General features: G+C 41.9%; 1 protein-coding gene across 3 annotated transcripts in view; it reads right to left on the bottom strand.

Annotated features, from left to right (window-relative positions):
- Positions 1-14589, bottom strand: part of NT5DC1 (5'-nucleotidase domain containing 1) — a 267029-nt gene that overhangs the window by 129955 nt on the left and 122485 nt on the right. The gene's annotated exons all lie outside the window — the stretch shown is intronic.

Here is a 14589-nt window from a genome sequence, read left to right as displayed (position 1 = left end):
ACTTTACTGATTATTAGTATCTCAGTTTTTGGATATTCAACTTGAGGGCTACTCAAATAAGCCTGGTTTCCAGAAAGAATTGAGTACCTACTTCCTAATAATTACAGATCTTTAAGATATCTCAGTTGTGAAACCAAAAAATGGAGGCACTCAGAATCAGTAATTACTGTGGAAAATTTAGGTCGGCACCAACTGATCGGTAACAGCAGCTCTATAGCCATGACATTTTATCTTGGATCATTTTTTTAATGCATGTCATTGTCATTTTACCAGATAAAGGTGGATGAAATAATAATTAGCACTGTCAAATTATTTTAAAAAAAATGATTAATCATAGTTTTAATCACACTATTAAACAATGACAACACCATTTATTTAAATATTTTGGATTTTTTCTACATTTTCAAATTACAACACAGAATACAAAGTGTACAGTGTTCACTTCCTATTATCATTTTTAATTACAAATATTTGCAATGAATCATAGACCACTACAACCAGAAGTGACCTCAAGAGGCCATGGAGTCCAGTCCCCTGCCCTCATGGCAGGACCCAGTACCATCTAGATCATCCCTGATAAATGTCTATCTAACCTGCTATTAAATATCTCCAGGTATGGAGATTCCACAATCTCCCTAGGTAATTTATTCCAGTGTTTAACCACCCTGATAGTTAGAAAGTTTTTCCTAATGTCCAACCTGAGCCTCCCTTGCTAAATAAACTAAATAAGCCCAATTCTTTTAGTCTTCCTTCATATGTCATGTTCTTTAGACCTTTAATCATTCTTGTTGCTGTTCTCTGGACCGTCTCCAATTTCTCCAAATCTTTCTTGCAATGTGGTGCCCAGAACTGGACACAATACTCCAACTGAGGTCTGATCAGCGCAGAGTAGAGTGGAAGAATGACTTCTTGTGTCTTGCTTACAACACTCCTGTTAATGCATCCCAGAATCATGTTTGCTTTTTTTGCAACAGCGTCACACTGTTGACTCATATTTAGCTTGTGGTCCACAATGATCCCTAAACCCCTTTCTGCAGTACTCCTTTCTAGACCAGTGTTTCCCAAATTTATTTGGCCATGGAATCCTTTTAAATTCGAAAGAATTTTGCAGAACCCCTAATAACAGTCTCATATATGGAGCTGAAAAAGTAGACCAGAAATAAGTAAAGATAATAATAAACAAATGCTAAACAAGGTCATAAGATCAACATTTAGATTAATTCCATATATTTAAATAAAAAAATCACATAATATTATTTTTTTAATTATAAAATGTTATTGTAATGGAATTTTCTCACGGAACCCTTATTTTCACTTTGTGGAACCCCAGGGTTCCTCGGAACACCATTTGGGAAACACTGTCCTAGGTAGTCACTTCCCATTCTGTGTGTGTGAAACAGATTGTTCCTTCCTAAGTGGAACACTTGGCATTTTTCCTTATTAAACTTCATCCTGTTTATCTCAGACCATTTCTCCAGTTTGTCCAGATCATTTTGAATTATGATCCTAACCTCCAAAGCAGTTACAACCCCTCCCAGCGTGGTATCATCTGCAAACTTAATAAGCATACTTTCTATGCCAATATCTAAATTGTTGATGAAAAAAGGAAACAGAATGCCTTAGTGCTTTTCAATTCACCCCATACAAGAAGTGTAGTGCAATCTCTTGATTGTAAAAGTGCAGCATTCAAAAATAGAGAATTATTTTTATATGACTGCACTCGAAAACAAAGCAATATAAAGCGTTAAGAGTCTATAAGACCACCCAATCCTACTTTTTGTTCAGTGAATCACGGACACAAACAAATCTGTTTACATTTGCAGGAGATAATGCTAACCTTTTCATTACAATGTCACCTGAAAAGATATTTACATGGCAAAGTTGCTAAACATTTGCATGCTCCTTCATGTTTCGGCCACCATTCTAGAGAACACACTTTCAGGCTAATGACAGAGTCTTCTCAAAAACGATCAGCATGGACTAACACACATTCATTTTCATCATCTGAGTCAGATGCCACCAACAGGTTGATTTTCTTCTTCTTCTTTTTTTTTTTTGGTGATGGTTTGGGTCTTTTAGTTTTCGCATCGGAGTGTTACTCTTTTAAGACTTCTGACAGCTTATTTCACACACCCTGTCCCTCTCAGATTTTGGAAGACACTTCAAATTATGAAATATTGCATGATGTGCAGTAGCTATCATTAGAAATGTCACATTTTCCACCCTTTTTGTGTTTTGCCAAGTCTGTAGAGGAAGTGTTCTTAAATTGAACAACATGTGCTGGTTTGTTACCTGAGACCACAATAACACAAAACATATGGCAGAATATAGGTAAAACCATGGACAAGGAAACACACAATTCTCCCCAAAGGAGTTTAGGCACACATTTAATTAATACATTTTTTAACAAGCATTATCAGCATGGAAGCATGTCCCCTGGAAAGATGGCCAAAGCATGAAGGGGCATACAAATATTTAATACACCTGGCATGTAAATACCTTGCAATACTGGCTACAAAAGTGCCATGAGAACACCTGTTCTAACTTCCCGATTACATTATAAATAAGAAGCAGGCAAAATTATCACTCTGAAACGTAAACAAACTTAACAAAAAGTAGAACTGAGTATGTTGGGGACAACAATAAAAGTTGCATCTTAACTTTTTACCCCAAATGTCTATTTATAACCTTCACATGTCTGTAAATATGCCAAAACTCCAACTGACAATCCCTGGCTCTTTTACAGAAAAAATACTTTCACAAAAACTTTTTTTTTAAACACTTAGTCTTATATAACACAAATGGAATCAAGTACAAGTATCAGATTCAATCAAGTCTGCATCTCTTCAGCTTTTCATGATTGGAGAAAGCACAACTCAAAGACATAAGTGTTTCATGAAAGACTCTCTTAAATGTGTGTTTCCATGGAACAAAGGCAGATTTTCATGCAAGCCTGTTTCTGAACCACAGTGTATCTAACTTCCTTGAAATATAGCCTATGCTAACAAACAGGCTATTTTTCCCAAACACATTTTTAAGAGAACAATTACATGAAATATAAGATATATTCTATTTTTAATCAAAGACAGAAATGTAAATAAATAAAAGAAATGTTTAGCACAGTAGAATACTGTCAGAATATTTGGAAAAACGTGGACATTTCTTTTCTGAATTGTTTCCAAAATTATATAAAGCTCTCCTTCCACACAATCAAATCTTTCAGGTGTCTTATAGGGTTTTTGCCTAACCTCTCACTGATGATCCGTTCATATTTTCTGTTCATATCTTTATATTTTATCTTTTAATTGTATAACAACTCTGATAATAGGCTCCTTAAGGCAGAACTCTATCTATAATCTATTTTTATTAAGCACTATGCACTCCTTTAATTTTTCCCGTGCATATATAGAATTAAATTTTGTTACATCCACTGATATGGAGGTGATATGTGACACATCACCTCCATATTGGTGAACATAACAAAATTCATATGGATGGGGGTGTGGCTGAGTGTGGGAGGGGGGCTCAGGGCTGGAGCAGAGGTTTGGAGTACAGGCAGTCCCCGGGTTACATAGATCCGACTTACATCAGATCCCTACTTACAAACGGAGTGAGGCAACCCCGCACTAGCTGCTTCCCCCCAGCAGACCACGGAGACGCGAAGCTAGTGCCCCCCACAGCAGACCAGGGAGACGCAGAGTAGCTTTTCTCAGAAGACACCTCAGCTTGAGAATAAAGGACTGAGGGAAGTGAGGTGTGGGAGAATAAAACTGAGCTCTGGAGAAATGTTTGGCTAGAGTTTCCCCTACAATATGTACCAGTTCCGACTTACATACAAATTCAACTTAAGAACAAACCTACAGTCCCTATCTTGTACGTAACCCGGGGACTGCCTGTACAGGGGTGTGAGGGTTATGGATGGGGTGCGGGTTTTGGAATGGGGCTAGGGATGAGGAATTAGGCTGCCTAGGGCTACATTGATGAGAGAGGAATCCTCAAGCTCTCTTCCCTTGCAGCAGCACCTAAGCTGCAGGGGGAAGAGAGAAGCTCATCTCCCCAGCAGGCCCTCTGCTGAGGCTACGTTTAGACTGAAGGCTTTCTTCGGAAGAACCTTTTTTTGGAAGAGATCTTCCAAAAAAACTTCTTCCAAAAGAGCACATCCACACACAAAAGCACATTGAAAAAGCGGTGTGCTTTTTCGAAAGAGAGCGTCCAGACTGATTGGATGCTCTCTCGCATAAAAGGCCACCAGAAACCACATCAGGCAGGGCTTCAGGTCACCAGTGGCTTCCAAGTGCTGGTGCCGGAGGCTTGCAGAGATGCGCTTAAAGGGACCCCCCCGGACAGATGTTTCTCTGCTTCTGCTGCGTGCTTGCCTACCTCTTCGAGGGACAGCAACTCTCGCTGTGCCTGCTGTGGTTGCCCTGTTTTTTTGGACACCACAGTTTTTCTCTTGGTGCCATGGAGCCATCTCCTCCTCCTCCTCTGGCTGGCTCTGGTCCTCCTCCGCCATGTCCTCTGGCTGGGCGATGATAGGGGTCTGGAGGCCGGAGTACACATTGACGGGTGGGGAAGATGTTTCCTCACCCCCCAGGGTCTGGTGCAGCTCATTGAAGTAGGAGCAGGTGTGGGGTCCTGCCCCTGAGCACAAGCTGTGCTCTCTGGCCCAGACATATCCCTGATGGAGCTCTTTGACCTTACTCCGGACCTGTTCCAAGCTCTGGGGTGGTGCTCTAGGCTCCGCCAGGAACTGAGCCATGCGCTCATAGATCTCCGCATAGTGGCACTTGAAGCAGAGATCCTTCAAGGTGTCCTCTATGCCCCACAGCTTGAGGAGAGACAGGATCTCTGCCCCAGACCAGGAGGGTGACTGCCTCTTGGTCCCCTGGGTGGGTCCTGGGGCTGCTCCCTACTAGGGCCAGGGGATCACAGGGGACTTGAAGCTAGGCCCATGAGTGGCAAGGCCTGTGGCAGGGAGAGCCGGCAGAGAGGTGCTGCTCTTAGGCCGTCTTCCTGCCACAAGATTTCTCCAGGGTGCCTGCAGCTTTAAGAGGGGCCAGGAGACAGGAACTATAGAGTACTGATTAATTTGGACAGAGTGGCCATCAGGGCACCTGTGTTATTTCCTGGAGGCCTCTTCTTTCAAAAAAAGCCCGTCCTCCCTGTTCACACATGCCTTTTTCCGAAAGAACTCTTTTGGAAAAAGGCTTCTTCGCTGGAAAAAACCCTCTGTTCTTTCGATTTACTTTCAAAAGAACGCGATTTGCAGTCTGGACATAACTCAAGTTTTGTTGGAAAAACAGCCGTTTTTCTGAGAAAGCTCTGTAGTCTAGACATACCCTGAGATGGAACAGAGGGAACTTAGGTGCTTGAAGGGAACTTAGGTGCTTTACCCTTTTTTTGTTAAGCTAAATAAGTTTAGCTCCTCGATTTTATCAGTATATACATGTTTTCTGTTTCTTTCATCATTCTCATGGTTCTTCTTTGATTTTCTCTAATTTATAAACATTCTTCTTGACCTGTGGCACTCAGAAATGGACAAAGTATTCCATGGGCAATAGTACCAGTGCCAAATACAGATATAATCTTTCTATTCCCACTTTATGTATCAAACAATTACATTTGCCTTTTTGGCCAAATTGCTATTGAGACTACAAATAGCTCTGGAATTAATGTGAGGGATCAGATGACAGCAGTACAGGCAGTCCCCGAGTTACGCGGATCTGACTTATGTTGGATCCGCAGTTACGAACAGGGATTTTTCTCGCCCTGGAGGACTGGAGCGGCAGGACGCCTGGTCCCGCCGCCCGTCTCCTCCGGGGCGAGAAAAGCTGCTCCCCGTCTCCCTGGTCTGCTGGGGGAGCCAGCAGACCAGGGAGACAGGGAGCAAAGCGGCGGAGGACCCGGAGCCAGACCCGCGGCCGCTTCCAGATCAGCTGCACCGCTCCTTGGCGCTACTGGACCAACCCGGCAGCACCCCAGCTGCTCTGCCCCAGGCGTCCTGATTCAGCCGCTGCTGATCAGTTTCAGCAGCGGCTGAATCAGGACGCCTGGGGCAGAGCAGCTAGGGTGCTGCTGGGTTGGTCCAGTAGCGCCGAGGAGCGGCCACGCTACTGGACCAACCCAGCAGCACCCGAGCTGCTCTGCCCCAGGCATCCCCAAGTTAGCCGCTGCTGAAACTGACCAGCAGCTGACTACAGGAAGCCCGAGGCAGGGTTGCTCTTCCCCGGGCTTCCTGGAATCAGCTGCTGATCAGTTTCAGCAGCAGCTGACTTGGGGACGCCTGAGGTTCTTAAGTTGAGTCTGTATGTAAGTCAGAACTGGTGTCCAGATTCAGCCGCTGTTGAAACTGATCAGTTTCAGCAGCGGCTGAATCTGGATGCCAGTTCCGACTTACATACAGATTCAACTTAAGAACAAACCTACAGTCCCTATCTTGTACGTAACCCGGGGACTGCCTGTACTCTGGAATTTGCACTGATTACCCCTAGCAGAGCTTGTCAGACAAAATTAAAATGCAGTGACCAAAAAATAGGTAAAAAATGTTGCCACCATCACATTCAATTTATTGTTAGCAAAAACCAATAGATTTCTGGTTAGAATTCTAGGCCCTAAAAAGTATAAAAATGGATTACACAAGTGGAGGTCCCTCCCCACTGCCATACTGCCACAGTTACAATGGGTAGAAGCAACAATGCTGGAGCATCCTTGACATGAGAGAGAGAGAGAACTGGTGGTTGGTCATGCTTTACCAGGAGACATCAAGCTTTAGAATTCTTGGCATAGCATAATCAGTATTTATTGACTTTCTTTATTCTCGGGATGACACAAGTTGTTTTACTGTTATGATACCTGTTGGGGATGGCATTGTATTGATTTTCTTACTCTGTTTTCTAGGGCAAATGTATTATTACTTACTGGATAAAGATCAGCATTGTATTAAATATTAATTGAGAAAATTATATAAGGATGTCTAGAGTATAAAATGAGCAATTATTTGCTGAAACATCAAAATAAACCACTAAAAAACCCATCTTTCTCTGACCCTCAAGAAATATTTACTGCGCATTATTCCCTTTCTAAACAGATGTGTGTGTACAAATCAACACTATGATGTGTTTCTGCAACTCTAAATGCAGCCAGTACTCCAGAGCACTCACTATAAGAACATATTTATACATTTTCTAAATATTTTTACTGGATGAAAAAGGTGCCATATCTCAGATTATATAAAGAAAATACACATTTTTTCAGATGAGGTGTAACATTTTTGTCTCAGTCCCAAGGACCTTCATATTAACAATCACCATATTTGTTCATTACAGCCCCTGCATACTGCATTTTGCAATTACAAACTTTCTTAAGTTACATAATGTGCCATGTTTTCCATGAAACTTCAAGTTTTGCTGCTGTTGCCAAAATATGTTGAACACATTTCATGTTCACACTCATATGATTAAAGGAGTAAGGAAATTACAATCCATGACAGTCATAACAACATTCTGAAAAATATTTATCACAAAGGGAAAATATAAAAGAAAGAGGCATTTGTAAGTTCTTCATAAAAATTATAAAAAGGAACGGTATCAAAATATGAATCATACAGAAGAGTCCAACAATGAAGGGGAATTTGCAATAGATTACCCACCTCCTGCCTTCACAATGAGACTGAGTGCTCAAAATATTTAGAGTACTGGCTTACTACACTTTCCCTGATATACAATCCTTTCATTATATGCCAAGAACTTTGTTTAATCAGAGTTTAACACAGGATGGTACTTGCTGGAAGTTGCTCTGTGACTTGCCCTTCATTTCCATCAGAGAAATTGCTTTACCAGGACAATGGCTATATCAGTTTTGATATTACTCAGTATGGCTGAAACATGCTACATCAAATGTTTTAATTAGGCCTAGCTATTTGGCTCTATAGACAGCAGTAATTCAGGGAGACAAAATTGTTAAAGTACAACTTTAAAAAACAATGCAGTCCACCACTGTTAATGTCAAACTAACAGATTCAGCAGGATGTTTTGTACACACAGGGAAGAGAGTGGGTGAGCTGAGGAAACAATGGATGGAGAGGAAGTAATATGAAGTTTTAACTGTTACAAAAGTTATTTGCTTTTTCAAATGAAGCTTAAAAGTGAAATTTCCCAATGAGACCTTTCAATCTCCCAACAGGTAGTGTATTTATCTTCAGCTGCTAGTGGTCAGCTAAAAGGTCCATCAGGTACGAATTTGGCTCCACCCAAAAATATGTAACTATAAATGTTCATATCAAAGTTGAACATTCTTGGTCTCTATCCATTTGAGATACAATAATGGCCCCTTCAACCTCTTCTATTATTCTTTCCATGCGTGGTCTTACATAATTTCATAGCATCTGTGTGATTATAAAACATTTAACACAAAGAGGATAGTACCAATGAGATGTTTTATCTGTTGCTTACTTAGGCCTGTAGGCTATATCTACACTGCAGGTTTTTTGCACAAGAACAGCTATTCTTGTGCAAAAACTTGCGGAGCATCTACACTGCACATGCATTCTTGCACAAGTAAGAGGGCTTCTTGTGCAAGAATTATTCCTCTCCCCACGAGTAATAAGCCCTCTTGTGCAAGAGCTCTTGTGCAAGAAGGCAGCATGGACGGGCAACAGGGGTTTCTTGCGCAAGAAACCCCTATGGCTAAAATAGCCATCAGAGCTTTCTTGCGCAAGGGAGCGTCCACACTGCCATGGACGCTCTTGCGCAAAAGCACTTCTCTTGCGCAAAAGCACATGGCAGTGTGAACGTGCTCTTGCGCCAGACTTTTGCCCAAGAACTCTTGCGCAAGAAGCCTGCAGTATAGACGTAGCCATTATGTTTTACTGGAAATGGAAAGGTCAATTTCCCAAACACAAGCTATTTGAAAATGAATATTATTTCAGTCTCATCTTTAACCATCAATGTGGTATTAGTGCCCTCTAATGGACAGTATTACAATATTCACCAGGAAAACCCAAGGACGTGTAATCACCTAAGGCAGTGGTCTCCAACCTTTTTAACCACAGGATCACTTTTTCAATTTAAGTGCAATGGAAGATCTACCTCAAACCCAAATACCCTTGCCCCATTTCCTTCCTTCCCCTTCTCTGAGGCCCTGCCTCTGCTCTACCCTTCTCCGAGGCCTCACCCTGATCACCCTGATTCCATCTCCCATCCTCACTCACTTTCACCAGGCTGAGGGAGGGGGTTGGGATGTAGACTCTGGTCTTGAGCCAAGACGTTTGGAGTGTGGGAGGGGCTCCAGGCTTAGCACAGGGTGGGGAACTGGGGTCCAGGAGGGGTTTCAGGGTGCAAGCTTTGGGAAGGAGTTGGATGCAGGGGTCTCATGCCTGGGGCAGGAGGTTGAGTGCAGGAAGAGGTTCAGGGCTGGGACAAGGGTTCAGGATGCAGCATATGGCTGGGCACCATTTAACTGCAATGGCTTCCAGGTGGTGGAGAAGTGGGGTTAAGGCAGGCTTACTCCTGTCCTGGCCGTGTGCCACTCCTGAAAGCAGCTGGCATGTACAGCAATGGGTCCATGGTTCCATGTGCTGCCCCTCATCTACAGGCACTGAGCCCACAGCTTCTACTGGCTACGGTTCCCTGTTATTGATCAATTGGAGCTGCAGGAGTGGTGACTGCAGGCAAGGACAGCATGTACTCTGTCTGCCTTTCTCAGGGGCTGCAGGGACAAGCAGCAAAAGATATAACAACAACCCCTCTCACATGTATGTTGGGTCAGGAGATGAGAGGGAAAGGCAGTGTGTGTTTGTGAAAAGGACAGAGACACACACGGTGTGCAAGAGTGACAAAAATCTGCATTGCTAGACTCCCTCTATCCCCTTCTCTCTGTGTGGAAATAGGGTACAGAAGTAGGGGAGGAGGGACACCATGACATCAGCACCCTCCTCTTCTCCCTCCCATACCCTGCACAGCAAACAGGCAGCTCCAAGTGGGGCTGTTCCAAGGCAGAGGGCAGAAGCAGCATGACAGTGGGTGGAGGGGCCATTGAAGTGCCAGTGCTTGATAGCTTCTTGGCCAAACCTGTTAGGGTCACCTATCAAAGGCTCCAAGATCTACTGGTAGATCCTGATCTACTGGTTGATGATCACTGACCTAAGGAGAGCAAAAGTCTCCCAGATGTGAGGAGCTCTTGCTGTTCTAAGATCTGCCACTCTCTCTGCAGCCTTCCACAATAGATGAATTCATCCCAGTCTAGGGGGCTGAGAGTATTCAAGTGAAGCATACATGGGTTCTTATGAAACAGCCCTAAAGAATGTAAAAGCATTGAAATTATCAGCATTGTATAGACATTACTTTAACAATAATTATGCAACACAATAGTGAATGTTAACCTTTAAACATTAAATTGGCTGTTTGTTATTCAGTATTAAGTTCCATAGGATATTTCCCTACAGGAAGTCTGGGTGGTCTCACAGCAGCCCTACCGCAGTGGAATTCTTTTCCATCAGAAACCAGGCAGCTCTGCCATGTTCACCGTGAAATGCAGAACCTCTCTCTTCCCTATTGCCTTCTCACAACTTTTTAAAATAAAATTACTAACATCCTCACACATACCCACAGTATAACATCAGAGGGGGCAGAGATTATAAATATGTTGATTCATATATTTTTGAGCTAGACTGGGCCTAGCCCCACCATGGACAAACAGGGTAGTAGGGCAAGGAAAGGCTCCATTCTTGTGGTCACATTACGACTGCCTCGGTTGCTGTTCTGGATATAGGAGGTACCTGGTACTCTCAAATGAGAGCATGTGAGCAGGGAGCGGGCAAAGGCAAGCTTCACACTTCAAAGGTAGGGCCCTTGATGTAGGGTGAAGCAAAGCTAATGTCATATCCACTTTAATGCACACATTTCAGTATGCTTTAAATTACAATGGATTTGTCTCATCATTGGAAGCAAGCTCCCCATAGACAAGGGCACACTAACTCAAAGCAGAGACAGACCTTCCAAAATAGCAGATGCAAAACCTGCAGACATACCACCATTGCTACAATGATAAACACCTCCTACATCACATCTTTAGATCCATGGGTCCTACACATGCCTATTATGACATACATTCTATTTCATCCAGAGTGCTAAATGCCTGTAGTGGGCAGCTGACTTTACCATCAGTCATGATTTTATAGACCTTTATCATATTGCCCTTAGTCATTTCTTTTCCAAGCTGAAAAGTCCCAGTCTCTTCTCCTCGTACAGAAGCTGTTCCATACCCATTATCATTTTTGTTGCCCTTTTTTGAATCTTTTCCAATTCCAATATATCTTCTTTGAGATGGAACAACCACATCTGCACAAAGTATTCAAGAGGTGGACATTCCATGAATGTATGTATAGGCCATAGGTTATTTTCTGTCTTACTATCTATCCCTTAATGTTTCCCAACATTCTGTTTCTTTTTTGACTGCCACTGTATGTACATCAAAGGGATGTTTTCAGAGAAATATCCACAATGACTCCAAGATCTCTCTCGAGTGATAACTGATAATTTAGTCCCCATCATTTTATACGTATACTTAGGATAATGTTTTCCAATATGCATTGCTTTGCATTTATCAACATTATAATTCATTTGACATTTTGTTGCTCAGTCACCTAGTTTTGAAAGACCTTTTTGAAGTTCTTCACAGTCTGTTTTGAATTAAACTATGTTGAGCAGTTTTATATCATCTGCAAATTTTGCTACCTCACTGTTTACCCCTTTCTCCAGATCATTTATGAATATGCTGAATAGGATTGGTCCCTGTACGGACCTCTATTGGACAGCACTAGTTACCTGTCTCCACTGTAAAAATGAATAATTTATTCCTATCTTTTGTTTACTTTCTTTTAATCAGTTACTTATCAATGAGAGGATCCTCCCTCTTTTAGGAAATCTAAGTACACTATTTTCAGTGGATTGCCTTTGTCTACATGATTGTTGAGCCGCTGAAAGAATTCTAGCAGATTGGTGAGGTATGATTTCCCTTTATAGAAATCATGTTGACTTTTCACTATCAAATTATGTTAATCTATGTGTCTGACAATTCTGTTCTTTACTATAGTTTCAACCAATTTTCCTGGCATAGAAGTTAGACTTACTGGCCAGTAATTGCCACGATCATCTCTACTGCCTTTTTTAAAAATTGGTGTCATATTAGCTATCCTCTAGTCATTTGGTGGAGAAGCTGATTTAAAGGATAGGTTACAAACCACAGTTAGTTCTGCAATTTCATATTCAAATATTTCCAGTTGTCTTTCAGTGAATGCCATCTGGTTCTGATGATTTATTACTGTTTAGTTTATCAATTTGCTCCAAAATGTCCCCTGATGACACTTTAATCTGGGCCAATTGCTCAGATTTGTCACCTAAAAAGAACGGCTCAGGTTTGGGAATCTCTCTTTCATCCGCAGATATGAAGACTGAAGCAAAAAATTAATTTAGTTTCTCCTCAATGGCCTTATTGTCTTTGAGTGCTTCTTTTAGCATCTTGATCATTCAGTGGCCCCACTGGTTGTTTAGCAAGTTTTTTGCTTCTAATGTACTTTTAAAAATTGGCTAGTTTTGAAAGAAGATGGACAGATGTTAAGTATTTCAGAATAAGATTCTGTTAACGGTCATCATTTTACAAGAATAAGAACCAATCCTTGCTTAATTCTATAAACAAGAGAGTTGAAAAACTCAGAGGGTGTGTCTAGACTGGCAAGATTTTGCGCAAAAACTTGCTAGCTGTCTACACTGGCCGCTTGAATTTGAGCAAGAGCACTGACGTTCTAATGTAAGAATTCAGTGCTTCTTGCGCAAATACTTTGACGCTTCTGCTCAGGGATAAGCCCTCTTCTGCAAGAATACTTGCGCAAGAGGGCCAGTATAGACAGGCACCTTAATTTTTTGTGCAAGAAAGCCCGATGGCTAAAATAGCCATTGGAGCTTTCTTGCGCAAAAGCGCATCTATATTGGTTACGGATGCTTTTGCGCAAAAGCACTTTTTGCACAATAGCATCTGTCCCAATCTAGACGCTCTTTTGCAGAAATACTTTTAACGGAAAAACTTTTCTGTTAAAAGTATTTCCGCAAAATCAGGCCAGTCAGAGGGTAATGACATTGGGATTTAGCCATAGGGAATGCAGAGATGTAGATGGATTCTGAGTGATCTGGGAACTGAGGGTATGTCTACACTACCCCCCTAGGGGGGGTAATGTATGCATACCGAACTTGCTAATGAAGCCCGGGATTTGAATTTCCCGGGCTTCATTAGCATAAAGCCGGCGCCGCCATTTTTAAAAGCCGGCTAGTGCGAACCCCGTGCCGCGCGGCTACACGGGGCACGGGCTAGATAGTTCGGACTAACAAGCCATTCCGAACTATCTGTACACCTCGTTCCACGAGGCGTACAGATAGTTCGGAATAGCTTGCTAGTCCGAACTATCTAGCCCGTGCCGCGTGTAGCCGCGCGGCACGGGGTTCGCACTAGCCGGCTTTTAAAAATGGCGGCGCCGGCTTTATGCTAATGAAGCCCGGGAAATTCAAATCCCGGGCTTCATTAGCAAGTTCGGTATGCATACATTACCCCCCTAGTTCGAACTAGGGGGGTAGTGTAGACATACCCTAAGATCTTTTAATACAAAGTATGTACTTTACTTTGCCTATCACAACAGCACCTTAGCATCTCAATTAAAATTCTACTGTTTGCATGGAGTGATCAAACCACATGATTCTGCTTGCAAAAAGTACATCACTCACAAACAAGGAGATATCTCATTGTCATATAAAGATTCAGTTAAAATCTTGGATTAAAGTTTTACCACACCATGCCAGGCCTACTTTGCCTTGAGCTCTGACGGCTGTCAAACTCAGACCTGATGAACCACCAGAGGGAGCAAGATACACAGCAGAGAGAGCACTTCAACTGAAAACATATCCCACTTACTAAGACAATGTTGCCATTAGTCCATAAGAGAGTTTAAATCCCAATTGTGTGTGTGTGTATGTGTGTCAAATCTCAAATGAGTTGGGATAATCCAGTGACATGAGTCCCTTTAGGTCCCATGTGGGCCTATATTTCCTATATTTCTATACACTGAATTGCCACTTCTTCTCTCCAGGGAGAAAAAATGAAAATAAAGTGTAAGTGAGTAAGATTTTTCCCCCATCCCCCAAAAGAAATTAAAAATTAAAAAAAGTTTCAAGTGTTCTGTTGAAAAATTAGAAATTTCAAGTAAAATGAAAAAAAAAATCTTTCATATATTGTTCATGAAACGCTCTTTGTGATCAGATCTCCTATAGACACATTACAAATACCTAGTCAGGTGAAATGCTATGTAGTTCACAGAGTACAATATAGTGAAGAATGTAAAGAATTTTAATAGCTGTCCTCAAATTTGTTATAATCTTTAAACTTGAGCTCCAGGACTTTAGGTTTAACAGCTGGCCTTTGATTATAAATTATAAAAGAGCTGGCTAGAAAAGGGTTCAATACATCTAATAAATAGGTTTTATAGATGTATTGTGCTTGAGAGCCAAGAGTCTCATATCAGCAATATATTAAGTCACTGAAAAGTGT

The sequence above is a fragment of the Pelodiscus sinensis genome, chromosome 3, assembly GCF_049634645.1.
Source record: "Pelodiscus sinensis isolate JC-2024 chromosome 3, ASM4963464v1, whole genome shotgun sequence".
In the NCBI taxonomy this organism is placed as follows: Eukaryota; Metazoa; Chordata; order Testudines; family Trionychidae; genus Pelodiscus; species Pelodiscus sinensis.
Note: the sequence above shows the minus strand (reverse complement) of the source record. Positions and strands in the feature narration are given on the sequence as shown.